Source organism: Canis lupus, chromosome 7 (assembly GCF_048164855.1).
Source record: "Canis lupus baileyi chromosome 7, mCanLup2.hap1, whole genome shotgun sequence".
In the NCBI taxonomy this organism is placed as follows: domain Eukaryota; kingdom Metazoa; phylum Chordata; class Mammalia; order Carnivora; family Canidae; genus Canis; species Canis lupus.
This window is the reverse complement of record NC_132844.1, coordinates 56850951-56864713: the sequence shown is the minus strand read 5'-3', so window position 1 is coordinate 56864713 and position 13763 is coordinate 56850951. Positions and strand designations below refer to the sequence as shown.

At 38.1% G+C, this 13763-nt stretch overlaps 1 protein-coding gene across 2 annotated transcripts in view; it reads left to right on the top strand.

Moving 5' to 3' along the window:
- The first annotated feature begins 999 nt into the window (after positions 1-999).
- LOC140636910 (putative adhesion G protein-coupled receptor F2P) overlaps positions 1000-13763 on the top strand; it is a 37606-nt gene continuing 24842 nt past the window's right edge. For both annotated transcript variants that reach the window (XM_072832735.1, XM_072832733.1), the window contains exon 1: positions 1000-1267. The gene's annotated coding sequence lies outside the window, so the exon portion shown is untranslated. The remainder of the gene's footprint in view (positions 1268-13763) is intronic.

Genomic DNA, 13763 nt, shown 5'->3' with positions numbered 1-13763 from the left:
CAACCAGACTGTGAGCCCTGTGAGGTCAGGGTCACATTTCATGTAACAATGTATTCACCACTATATGGCATATTGGGCACATCGTATACACACAACAAAAATATCAAACTTTCCTATTTGAAGGATGGACTTCAGTGGATTTTAGTCTCAAAGGGGATTCCCAAATCTCTTGACACTCCCTAGAAGATCAAGAACTATCCAAGAAACAAAAGAGGATGAGAGAATGCTGGGATTAAAAATAAGGGCTGCTTCTCACAATGTTTATAGGAACTTCCTAGTGAAGGTTTTGAAAAATACCACTCTATAAATAAATTTAAGTGTTTGAAACATGGGCTTTTTGAGAGAACTAGGAAGTCCATGAATGCTCAAAAAAAAAAAAAAAAAAGTTAGAAAGGAATTTTGAGTGTTTCAAAGTTAGAAAAATACGTCACTGCCCATGTTGCCTTCCAAGAGCCTTAGTCCTTATGTCAGTCAGTAGAGGCCGGGTTCTGCTAAGTTAACAAGTAGTTCACAAATTTCAGTGACTAAGAACAATAAGGAGTAATCTTTTGCTCATGCCCATCACAGGTCAGCAAGGCCCTCTGCTTCTGACAGTCATCCAGCGACCCAGGCTACCATTTTGAATTGCTGGTCACCATACAGAACAACTTGCATGACCCCATCTACCCATGGAGAGGTTAGGAATTGCAATGCTACCTTGTGCCTGGATCTAGGGACAACCGGGAACAATCAGAGACCCATGGTATCATAACCCTAGTGACCTGAAAGCCAGCCAATGTCAGAGCTCCAGGCATAGGTACTTGTGTTTTCCATACCCCATTTTCAGACTGAGGCAGATTAATAAGGATGCTAATGGGTATGGTCAAGTACCACAGATCCTGTGCTGCCACTGTAGTCCTCACTCCCTTGCCAAAAAGGGAAACCTTTGCTTTTTGTGAGAGTCTGTGTGTGTATCACCTAGTGCATGACTCATCCATTCTCTGGCACCGTGTCCCTCCCACTCCAGGAGCTACTCCCAGGCAGGACTTGTCTGTCGGGCTGCAGGGCCCCTGTATGGGGCTGGCTGCTGGCACCAGGGCAGGGCCCAGCCTGGATGCCTCAGCTTGAGAATCCACCATTCGGGGCTGTATTGACTGCTCAGAGGTACAGGAGCCCAGCCTGCTGATTTTGTTGCAAGATACGATGAAGGAAAGCTACTGACACCCTTGTCTTTAGCTGCGAGGGAGTGGGGCATATGTGCCAGTGACTTTGCTGTCAGCTAGCCACAGTGAGTACTCCCACGTCCTCGTTCTCCCTCCAGTCACTTCCTCTGGAGAGGAGCAACCCATTATGATTCCACAGGTGCGAGGCTTTGTAATTTGCGGCTTAATTAATAACACACACAGCGAATAGGTATTAAAAAGGAATTTGGTGATTTGGAGGCATTTTATGTAGTTCAAGAAGATCTCTAGTCTGGTATGAAAATATTTTGTTTTTATTACCCTCTGATGTTTTTATGCTCCTCTGATCCCATCCAAATATCAGAGTACAGGAAATTGAATTCTTTAAAGAAATGTTTTTTTTTTTCTGATTATCTAAAAATGATTAAGTGCAAATAGAGAAGTGAATTAACTGTTTTTTAACCATTATTTCCCCTCATCGACCTTTGTAATGTTTTATCTATAATTTGGACTTATTATTAACTATCAACAGCTTTAAAGTCTCCCTAAAAGCAGAGGAATATTTTTCCAACTTCACACACACACAAAAATCTATGGCATTAAGAATTTGATTCTGAGCCTTATTTCCTCAGATCAGACCTCAGGAGGAATGTAAACTTTGGGGAGATTTCTCTTTGTTCCTAAACTTATCTGCATTGTGTTAGTCTTTGGTGACAACGGGGTGGGGACTTCCAAACACTTGTGTTTGTATTGGCTTTCACATCATTCCTTAAAATACTGCTATGGTTCATGCTTCACTCTTCCTTCCTTTTCCCCAAAGAATTCTTAATCACCATTTATTGAGTGTAAATTTTGAGAGTTTAGTTCTGCTTAAAAACTTCAGTCTTAAAAAACCAAAACAAAACAAAAAACCAAAACAAAAACAAACAAACAAAAAAAACAAAAAAAACTTTAGTCCTTTGAATTTTGACAAAGTCTGTTTTTCCCCTTCTATAATAAACTCACAAGTGAAAGAGTGAGGCCTGAGTTTATCTGACATTATCTTTGGTTTACTGTGTTGAATTTCCTCTTTCAGAGTTCATTTCTATTCATTTAGTTTGGAAACATCAACTTCTTTGTAGCTCAGAGAAATGATTCAAGCACATTGCTGGGCAAATAATTAGCCTTAAAAGACTGCAAAACTTGTACTTTATGCCTGTAGGGCTTGTATCCTAAAAGGGTACTAGCCCAAATCCAGTCCCAATTGTATTTGCATGATACAGAGTTACAGCATCATTGTCTCTTTGCAAAATGAATGAAAATTTGTAAATAGAAACCAAGACTCTTATTCAAAGATATTTGAGATCAGGAGACAGCTCCAAGCCTGGTGACTGCTTGATCTTTCTAAAATTGGACCTGGCAGCAGGGGCACAGGGTCTGGTGTGGAAGTGGTTTGCCTTGGGTCCAGGCGATAATGGGTTGCAGTGTCCATGGAGAATAATATTACTAAATATGTCAAAAAAATAATAGAACTGACTGAAATTCAGTCTCCCTTTTATTATCAGCATGTTCCAGTGATTCTAAACCTCCTTACTGATAAAATACTTAGTTCTCACCACTGGGGCAGAGCACTCCCACTACCACCGGTCCCTCCCAACTTGGTACTGCGCCTGCATTATGCAAGATTGGACTTAATTCACCAGTGGAAAAACAGTCTGCTTGAAAACACAGTGGGTATTTCCACAAAACCATAGTTTAGCCTGTGGTCTAATTATCTTTAATCCCATTATCTTGGGAATTCGTGGCTTCTGTGTATTTTTTTAAAAATGTGTTTCTCTTAACATAATCTTGATCTCTCAAGCCTTCTGTGTGTTTTTTAAAAAATGTATTTCTGTTAACACAATCTTGATCTCATGAGCCAATAGACTCTGATTTTATTTTTAGTTAGGGCTGAGTCTATAGAATCATGCTGCCTTTGCATATTATTCTTGAATCATTTGATTGCACTGAACAAGCTCCTAAATCATAGTACTTTAAGTCTCAAAGGTGATTTTAATATAAAAATATTAGGATCTCTCATAGAACCCAGGGCATGAAATACAAGGTTCTGAGCATCACCAGGACTCTCTTCTTAAAAACTCTTTTTCCTTCTTGGTGTATTTGCTTCATTTTGTACTGTTCTTCTTTTTGTGATTGGATTCTTCTCAGTTGCATATCACTAGAGTCTGGTCTCAATTCTGTGTATTAGTATCACCTGGAGAGTTTTAAAAAACCCCATTCATCTCTAAATGTTAACAATTAATGTGATCTAGGTGAAGGGATGTGTAGGTATTCACTGTAAAATTCTTTCAACTTTTCAGTAGTCATGAAATTATTCAAAATAAAATTAAAAAGTTTTTTGAGAAATACTAGTGTTTGGACCTTGCCAGAAATTCTGCTTCAATGGTCTAGACTGGGGTCCAGACATTGGCAATTTTTTTCAAAGCTCCTTTTGGAATTCAACCAAAGTCAGAAATTACTGCTATTGGCTGCATCTTCTTCAGCTTCTCTAGAAGAGAATGAGTCCCATTTCTTTTCTTCTATCAAAGTTTGAAAATCCCTGGGGTGAGGACTAATCAGCCCAGCTGGGGTCAGCTCTGGCCAGGTCCATCTTCAAAACAGCTGCATTCACAGTAAACATAAGAGATGTAAGCAATTTCCAGGTAAGATTATTAATTACAATAATCATAACAGGTGTCCAGTATATTCTTCCAAAAGAAACGCAAAATGAGTTCTGAATGGCTAAATTCGAGAACATCTGGCTGTTGAGAAGTCAAATACTTTTTTTTTTTTTAAAGATTTCATTTATTTATTCATGAGAGACATAGAGAGAGGCAGAGACTTAGGCAGAGGGAGAAGCAGGCTCCATGCAAGAAGCCTGATGTGAGACTCGATCAGGGGACTCCAGAATCATGCCCTGGGCTGAAGGTAGATGCTCAACCCCTGAGCCACTCAGGTGTCCCCAAATACTTTATTTTCTACTATAGCTATTTGTCTTTTTAAAAAATATTTATTTATTTATTTATTTATTTATTTATTTATTTGGCAGTAAGGGCAGAGGAAGAGGGAGAAAGAGAATCTTAAGCAGATTCTGTGCTGAGCATGGAGCCTGATACAGAGCTTGATCTCACAACCCTGAGAGCACAACCTGAGCAGAAACCAAGACTCAGAAGCTTAACTAATTGAGCCACCCAGATGCTCCCCAGTTATAGCTATTTTTCAAATTATGTTTTTGTTTTGAAAGAATGGTATGATGGGGAATGATTTTGTTCTTTTGAAAGTTTTGTATAGCAAAATACAAATTAAATCTATTTAACAACAAAACAAAAACTCTGTCCATATCAAAGCAGGCCTTATACATTGTTATGCGTTAAATACCATGAATGAAGGTCCCTTCTAGAAATAATGTTCCTTTGCAGCAAGTATACATTTTACGCCATAACACATCTGGTGTTTAAAATGTCACATTTCCATAAAGAAGTTCTCTGAATTGGTTATGAGTTTGAGTCACACCTCCTGCCACACTGATCTTGCAGGAAATTCTCAGTCTTATCTTTGAAGGGGCTACATCTTGAAGGGTCTAGTGAGAATTTTGGGAGTCTGACGCAGTCTCAAATTGTCTCACAGCTGAAAGAGAGTAGTGCTATCACTGCTGTGCAAGCTTTGGGGTGTAGACATTTTGTGATGGTCCCTAATGCTGTGAATCTCTGACTTTTGGTGCCCTGTGCCCCTGAGTTACCCATGGAAGTGTCTGTCATCTCCAGGGGCATGGGGTTGCTGATGACCGGGGAGTCTGTGCTCTGAGGATGGTGGAGGGGTGGTAATTGGTGAAGAGAAGCAAGAGATGCGTGAAGCTAATGCAAAACGGCTGAACATGGCTAATGCCATGTTTCCAGCTGGTTCCAAAAAGAAGACGGGGCTTCCTGTAGCAAGAACTGGACTTCAGGAGAGAGAAAGACTCTATGATTCTGAAGGAATCAGAGCAGGAAGCAAGAGGAGGAAGAACAACTGAAGACAGAGGAGCAGTTCTCCATACCCTTGGGAAGTTGCAGAGACTGGGCTTGATCCGGATATTTTTTGACCACTGAGAAAATAATCAGTGTGATCTCAGTGGACCTGGCTGCCAGAGAATAGAGTGGGGCACAGAAGTGTCAGTGTGGGCAATGCAGGCGGAGTATTGAGGCCCAAAGACCAGCAGTGATAGTTCAGCTCAGCAGAAGCCAGCATAGTTGGAGGCTTATCCCAGCATGCTTCTCTTCTGATGCTAAAGAATAGCATCCCTGGGGAGAAAGGAAGAGGAAAAGATGGAACAAATATCGAATTGATCAAAAGAGACCTGTTTAAACTGAAAATCAATTAAGTTTGCCTTGTATGGGCAAATTTTCCATCATTGGTTCAAATAGGGCTCCAGGCCTAATTAAATTCAGTCATAGTGCAAAACCCAGTGACATCTGTGCCAACCTAGTTTCATGACTGCTAAATATGTACTGCTACACATAATCATCTTGGTTTTTGTGTACTTGTCCTAAAGACTTTAAATACCTACTCTTCCTCATTGGATTTATCCAGAAGGTCTTGCTTCCTTCCAAAATGCTGGCTGTGCCTGAGACGCTCCGCCTCACTCACCTGAGCCTGGCGTGTCTCAGTTCTCTTTGCCTGCTGTCCTTCTTAGGGGATCTCATCCGTGAAAGCCATTTCAAAACTTATTTGGTGCTAACGTCTCTTCTGCCCAAGGACTGAATTACAAAAAAATCACCCTTTGAATAGAAACACCAATGCCTTGACTATTTACTCATTCATTCAAACATCCCAAATGACAATAAAATAAGCATTTTTTAGACATTCAAAGATTAAGAGAGTTTGCCACACAGAAATCTTCATTAGAAGAAGTTTAAAAAGATACATTCCAACAAAAAGTAAAGTGAAAAGAAAAGTCATGTAATACAAGAAAATATGTAAGGAAGCAAAAGAGGAAGGACATTTTTTTTCTAAGCATAGGATTGAAAAAGATGGAAATATCCTGTCAGGTTTAGGAGTTAAATGTCTCTTTGTTTTCATACTGCTTTTTTATTTTTGAAGATCTACTTAAGGACATTTTTCTCTTTCTATTTATATTAAAAAATAATTATTCATTACTCTTCCATACATATGTTATGAATAATTACTTTCAAATATACGTAATATAAATGCGAGAGTACCAAGTGTCAAATGTGAGACACTTGAGGAGCACCAACAAATCCTGGACCTTTTTCATCTGAAATAACTACTTTCAATTTGAAATAGTAATCTGAAACTCCCAACTGATGATCTAGTTAAAAATATCTCTGGTTGAATGAATATGCATATTTTAATGTAACTTTTTAGACATTGAGTCAAGAAATCCACATTTTTAATCCCTCCACTGCCATGCTGATCAGAATAAGGGTGCTCTTTAAAATTTCTCATTTTGATATTCCCATTTTGTGAGAAGAAAGAATTATTACTCATCAATGAGTGTAATGAGGATTTATACTACATAAAATTCAAATTTAATGTTTTTATAGATATCTGTATTTCAGAAATAATTCTGAGGTGATGAGACCCTTATGCATTTTAATCTTCTAGTGGTTATTTTATAGCTATTAACTATTACACACTTTTATGCTGGACTTGTTCACTTCTGAGTCTTCATTCAGGTGGATAATATAGCTCTGAGAGACTTTTGCAGAAGTATAGGGCATTACAGCTCCATGTGTTGCACAGCCCTGATAGTAGCAGGGCTTTTATAGAAAAAAGTGCTGAAGCCTATTGAAAGCTGAAAGATGATAGAAGTGCTTGGGAGGAAATTTGCATTAATGGAAATACCTACACATTGAGACAGATTTCTCCCTGTAAGTACTATCTAAATATTAGTCCATTTATCTCACTTACTTTGCTTCTCCTTCTGTACTTCCTCTCTTGATTAGTCTCATCAAAACTCACCCAGATGCTTAGTTTAGAAATATCAACATCATGTTTCTTTCGGCTACATTTTTCACATATACTTCCTTTCCTAAAATTAGCTTACACTTCTAAAGCTAATTTTTAATAGTATTCACTTCTTCACTCCTTCTTCTTTCTCTTTTGGTTATGGGGTCTTTTGAATCCATTCAAATGCCATTGCCATGGTTCTGGTCTTTATGATTGTTCACCTGGATTAAGGAATGGCCTCTCCACTGGCTTGCTGACCTGCATGTCTGCCTTCTCTCCTACCCTCTACACTGTTGGCAGAATAATTTTCTTAAATGAAATCTGATCCTGTCATTAAAGGACTTGATGGCTAATCATCCAGGGAAGAATCCCATTGCTGACTGAGGCACATAACCCACCTCACTTTGACATCAACACAGTTTTAGCTGATGAGCTACATATATTTCTTTCCCATCACACACCTGATGTTCTGACGTTGTGACCTTCACAGTCATCCCTGAACACTGATTTATAGTTCCTGCTTCCAGCCTGCTGTTTCTCTGGAATACTGTTTTTCCTTGCCTCCCGCAAGATCCACCCCGAAAGTCACTTGTTTGTGATGGTCCTTCAAATACCCAATAGGGAGAGGTTATGACTTATTGTCATAGCTTATGACTTTTGTTATAAAGTATATTTGGTATACCTCAAAGGGAATACTTACGACGTTAATTTATATTTATATTTTCTGTCTTCCTTAATTACACTTTAGATTCTTGAAGACCTTGTCTTCTTTGTCTTCATAACTGTCTCTGGGGCCTAAGTTGTTCTTGCATGAAACTGGCCCAAGATAAATGTTTTCTGAATGAATGAATGAAGAAATGAGACTCAGAGAATTTAAGTATTTTGCCTTATTTCATAAAATGAATCATGAGAATTAGAGGAAGAACATAGATCTTTTGGCTTTAAATTTATTTCATGCTTTTCCTGCCACAATGTTAAAAAGTTTATTTTTTCCAATTAGAATTCTGATTATTTGTAGAAAATATATTCTATATATCTCTATATAAATTCTCTATATGGAGAGGAGTATGGAGTATGTAGAAAGTTATTCTATCCTTTTATCATAGTTGTTAATACGTTGGTGTCCTTCCAGTGTTTTTATTTGTTTCCTTTAAAAAATATTTATTTATTTATTAAAGATTTTATTTATTCATGAGAGACACAGAGAGAGGCAGAGACACAGGCAGAGGTAGATGCAGGCTCCCCGTGGGGAGCCCGATGTGGGACTCAATCCCAGGTCTCCAGGATCAGGCCCTGGGCTGAAGGCAGGCGCCCAACTGCTGAGCCACCCAGGCGCCCCTAAAAAATAATATTTAGAAGTGAGTAAAACCTTGGTGAAAATGAAAGTAATAAATCATCCACACGCCCACCTCCAGAATTACCTGCTATTAATATGTTGCTATATTTGGCTCCAGTCTACTCACTCCCTCCTTTTAAAAACACTCTTTTATTTTGGTAGAAATAATATATGCTTATGGTAAAACAATTCAAAGAGAGCAGAAAATTTAAAGGATATAATGCAAGAAACGATGTCCAATTCTGATACCAGAAAAAGCCATTGTTAATTATTGAATAGTATTCCAGATATTTTCTGTGCACATATGCTGATTTATAAGGACAGATAGATTGATGCATAGATATAAAGAAAAGCAGAAAGCAATACAAATACAAAAATACAAATACCATATTTGTTATCTTTAAGTGAAAGTTACTAAATTCAGTTTCATTTAAATTAAATACAAAAAAAGAGAAACATGTGAAACCTAAGGGATTTTTGAACTTCTAAGACTTCCCCCCTTACAATAATATCCAGGGATATTATTTTCTAGAAATATCTCTAATGTTTAAAAGAAGGATTATGAAATTTATTAAGATTGGAGGTAGCAAATAAAAAAAAAAACCCTGTTAATTTTAGGCACTGTGGATTTATTCCTTTCTAGAAGGATAAGGTTTTAGCACCCTTATATTTTCTTTTAGTTTTCTTTCATCTCTTAATTTTTGACAGCTACATTATATTTTTATTTTGATCTTTTCTCCCCTCTAAATTTCAAGGAAATGCTCTTGTGTTATATCTCAATACTCCCTTTTATCTTTGGTTACCCTTTATGTGTGTTCATTTTCAGAGCTTTGTTTGGGTTTATTCTTACTGTGGGTAATCTTTGTCTTCCGTGTCTAGTACCTTCTTTCTGTTTGCAGTTCTCTTTTTCTTTCTCATCAGCATTTCTGCTTGATTTTCTCAAGTATGACACTTCCTTTTTATTGTTTCTTTTGTGTTGAAGTTCCATCAACTTTTCTTTTCTTTCTTTTCTTTTCTTTTTTCTTTTCTTTTCTTTTCTTTTTTCTTTTTTTTCTTTTTTCTTCTTTTCTTTTCTTTTCTTTTCTTTTCTTTTCTTTTCTTTTCCTTTTCTTTCCTTTTCTTCTGAGAAAGACAGAGAGAGAGAGAGAGAATGTGCAGGCAGGGGAGGCAGGGGAAGGGCAGAGAAAGAGTCAGAGAGTCCCAGCAGGCTCCATGCTTGCATGACACGGGGTTCCATCTCACAGGCCTGAGATCATGATCTGAGCTGAAATCAAGAGTTGGACACCCAACCGGCTGAATTACCCAGCCATCCCCATAAATTTCTAAATATTTTCATTTTGGGGTTTTTATCTTAATCTGTTATTTTATCATTTATTTTTCAAGCTGATGTATGATAAAAAATCATAGCTTGAATTGATTGCTTGTGTTTGTGTGTGTGTGTGTGTGTGAGAGAGAGAGAGAGAGAGAGAGAGAGAGAGATCCTATCAATAAGTCAGTTTCCCTTTTCCATATACAGTCTATCACCAACATCCAACTCACAAATTTCTCCTGTTAAAATAGAAAAAAATAAAAGGATTCTCACATTTTGTCTCTTACTATATTTCTGGGCACTAATGAGATTTCTGAAGATTTTTTTCTGCTGTAGTTTGGCTAAAAGAGAAAGAGAAAGGAAATATAAAAGCTTAAGCGCTGTGCTCTGGTTCTACATCCTACTTCATTTCAAAATTTTCCACTTCTTTAAAGAGTCTTTGAAGCTATTCCCTTAAGTTCTGCCCCTTTTCTCATTTTTTTTTGCAATTAGTGAAGTTTTTGCTATTTTTCAATATTTTGTTCGTGTTGGTGGAAACTTCTGTGATTCATTTTCAATAAAGCATTGTAACTGAGAAATCCCACCAGTGTTTTTCTATAGATGTGCATATTATTAAGAGACCACCTTATTGACTGATTTTTCCCATTAATATTACATAACATATAATTATAATGTTTAATATATTAATAAATATATAAATATATAATACTGTTACCTCATACTAATATATTATCAAACCTCTTCATGAATTTTTTAAATGTTTGTGTAATATTCCTTTACATAGATTTATCAGAATTTCCTAACCCCTCCATTGTTGTTTGATATTTATAAGGATTCTGTATTCTTTTTCTGCTACTATATGTACAAATTTGCCATCAGCAAATCTGCAAATCATGCTTTTTTTTCCTGTATAAGTTATTTCTCTACGATAGAGTCCCAGAAGTGTGGCAGTGCTACAATAATTTGGGTTTACCAGGATTTTAGCATTCCTTTCCAAATTTTACACACTTTTATAATTTCTCTAACTTATCCTGGCAGCTTCAGACTGTCAGATAAATTCTTTCCTTGGTTTTGTGGTGACTCATGAGGCAGCTGATTCTTGGGGCACACCTATACTAAGTGCCTAACACACATGCCCATTGCACATGTTCATCCCTATTTACTATTTACCTTTCAGGTGTGAGTAATCACCCATTACTTAGCATTGCTTGAAACTGCCATGCATTAGGCCATTCAAAAAAGGTTTAGAGAAACCCCTGGCCAAGGTTCAGGGAAACCAGTGGAAATGATTTAAAGTTTAAAAAACCAGGCTTTTGAGAAAACTGAGGGCTCATCTGCACCTGTAGGTAGGTAGCTCTGTGGGTGTAGCTTGGGGTGTGGAGAGCCGTCCTTGCTCCCAAGAATCTGGCCTATTGACCTGGGTTAATGCCTCTATTTCCAACTGTGGAAGAGGTTACCTTTAGAAAATCCCTGTTAAAATATATACTTGCCTGGCATGACTAAATCACAAAACCGTTTGTATTTATTTTCACATCACTGGCAGTCAGCTTATCTTATTAGTTAACTGTTTCTTCTTGTCAGTCAAACAAATTCTGTAGGATCAAGACCTAGGGAAAGGAGACTCTTGATGTGGGAAAGGTTGCTTCAGAGTGAGGAGCTTTGTCCAAGGAGGGAGGTTATAGACTGGAGACAAAAGTCAGAGCCTGAGCATCTGGGCATAACACAGGACATGACTCAGGAAAAGGACAGAAGGAATTATGAAGGCAATTCTACTTAATTTGTGAATTTCTGCAAGGTCATTTAAGCATAGATCGTTCCAATCTACCTATCTCTCCCTGTCTAAGTCTATCTATCTATATCTCTTTTTTATCTTTTTTTTTTTTTTGCTAGAGATGGTGATCAGCCTCTTTACGTCTTCAGGACAAGAAGGATGGCACAGAATGATGTAGTTAAGAGCCTGCCTGACTTATAAAATTTTACGTTGTCAAGATGAAAGTTATACGTGGAACTGTTCTCAAAGAATACCTGTGAGGTTAGGCAGGGTCAACTTTCAGCCCCTTAATTTTGGAAAATTGTGGAAGTCATTTCAGTCTCACAGCACTGCTTGATGGCAGCAAAATAGTTAATGCAGACGTAATGCCAGACACAGAGTAAACAGACAATAACTATTTGTTTTATTCACATCTTCCCTTCCGTGATGTCTGCATTCAGCCTGGGCGGATAGGGTTGGTGATGGACTAGAGAGGTAAAACAGCAGGTTGGGTAAATGACAGACACAATGATACACCTGCACCCCTGAGATCATCCGAAGTGTATTCTCACAGTCTATTTGGAAACTTTGATGGTATTTTGTGGATCTCACTGGAAGCCTCAGCAATTCGCTACAAAACCTAATTATTCAAGTAATAGCCGCAGACTGTCAGCTGACAGAGCTGGTGATTGAAATACTCCTGAGTGGCTGATAAAGTTCTGTCTGGAGTTTTATTTTTGTGTGTGATTGCCATGAATGGTATTCCAACACTCTTTTTTTTTTTTTTTTTTTTGTTGTTGTTGTTGTTGTTTTGTTTTGTTTTCTAATCAGGATTTAAGAATCCAAGTTGTAGAGGTTTTCTCCAAAATCACCCTATAAAATGGCTCTGGTCTCTTTCGCTTACATGTGTGAGTGTGTGTTTAAATTAAGCAAATGCTTGATTCTGATGGGGCCATCCATGGAACAAGCCCCAGCCTGCAACTCCTGTGCTTGCTTTCTGCCTGCTTTGTCTTTCATTAGTTGAGCTGTGCCTGTTGCCAGTCAACCATATGGTTTTGGGGTGGAGGAATCTGACATAGAGATAGGAAGAGATATTTCAAAATTAAATCATTGACAAAGATGAGAATTGTTGGGTGAAATTTGAAAGTTTGGAGTCCTTGCCATCCTGCTTATTTGAGTAAGCTTTGATTCCTGGAGTCTGCAGATCTCTAGGGAGCAAAGCCCATCCAAGTTCCCAAACCCTTGGAGGGGCTTCAAAAGCCTCATTAGCCTGCAGCTTCCCTGAGGTGGTGAGCACACAGAGAAAGAAGTTATCCTTCTGGTTGTTTAATTTCGAGCTGTTGGGACATCACTTGGAATCGAGGAGCTCATTTTATATTTGTTGAATAAACACGTACATTAACATCTTAAGTACCTTTTTCAGATTTGGAAAGCAGACAGCAGAGAATGGGAAAACATTCTAGTTTGGATGTTTGGAAACATTATCTCTGTAGATCTAGCCGCAGTACAGGGACACTATTCCCTCCTCCTCCTTCTTTATAAAAGAGAAGGGAAATGGTTTCTTCCCTGAAGAAAACTGTAATATTTTGTATTTGGCACATTTTACTTTGTGAAATGTCAGCGCTGATGTAAGTGCTCCATGTTTCCTGGGGTATGAATCGCATGAAGTGACTGTTTTTTCAGGTTGTATGTTCTTGAGAGATAAGCCTTTTATTTTCTTTTTAAAGATTTTATTTATTTATTCATGAGAGACACACAGAGAGAGGCAGAGACACAGCAGAGGGAGAAACAGGCTCCCTGAAGGGAGCCCGATGTGGGACTTGATCCCAAGACCCTGTGATCATGCTCGGAGCCAAAGGCAGATGTTCAACCCCTGAGCCACCCAGCTACCCCGAGATAAGCCTTTTCTGGTGAATGTCAGTAATGAATTTTTTGGCATGGACTACACGAAACTGACATTTCCAAACATTTGATTGAGAGAGAAGAGTTACACTCCCACTACCCTTATGTTTCAGAAAGGTGAGGGGCTGAGCCTGGGTAAAGAGGTGTGAACCATTAGAGACCTGAGGCTTTTCAAAAGAAAATGGAAAAGAGGTGGGAAGTGTGAGCAGGTGGGATAGGGGTCAAAAGATTGGATCCTTGCTGCTGTCTTGCCACTATATACTTTGGCTTCATCCAAACCTTTTGTTTTCATGTGACTGGAAAAAGAGCAAATGACTATGGCTTAATGTCAACAAGTCT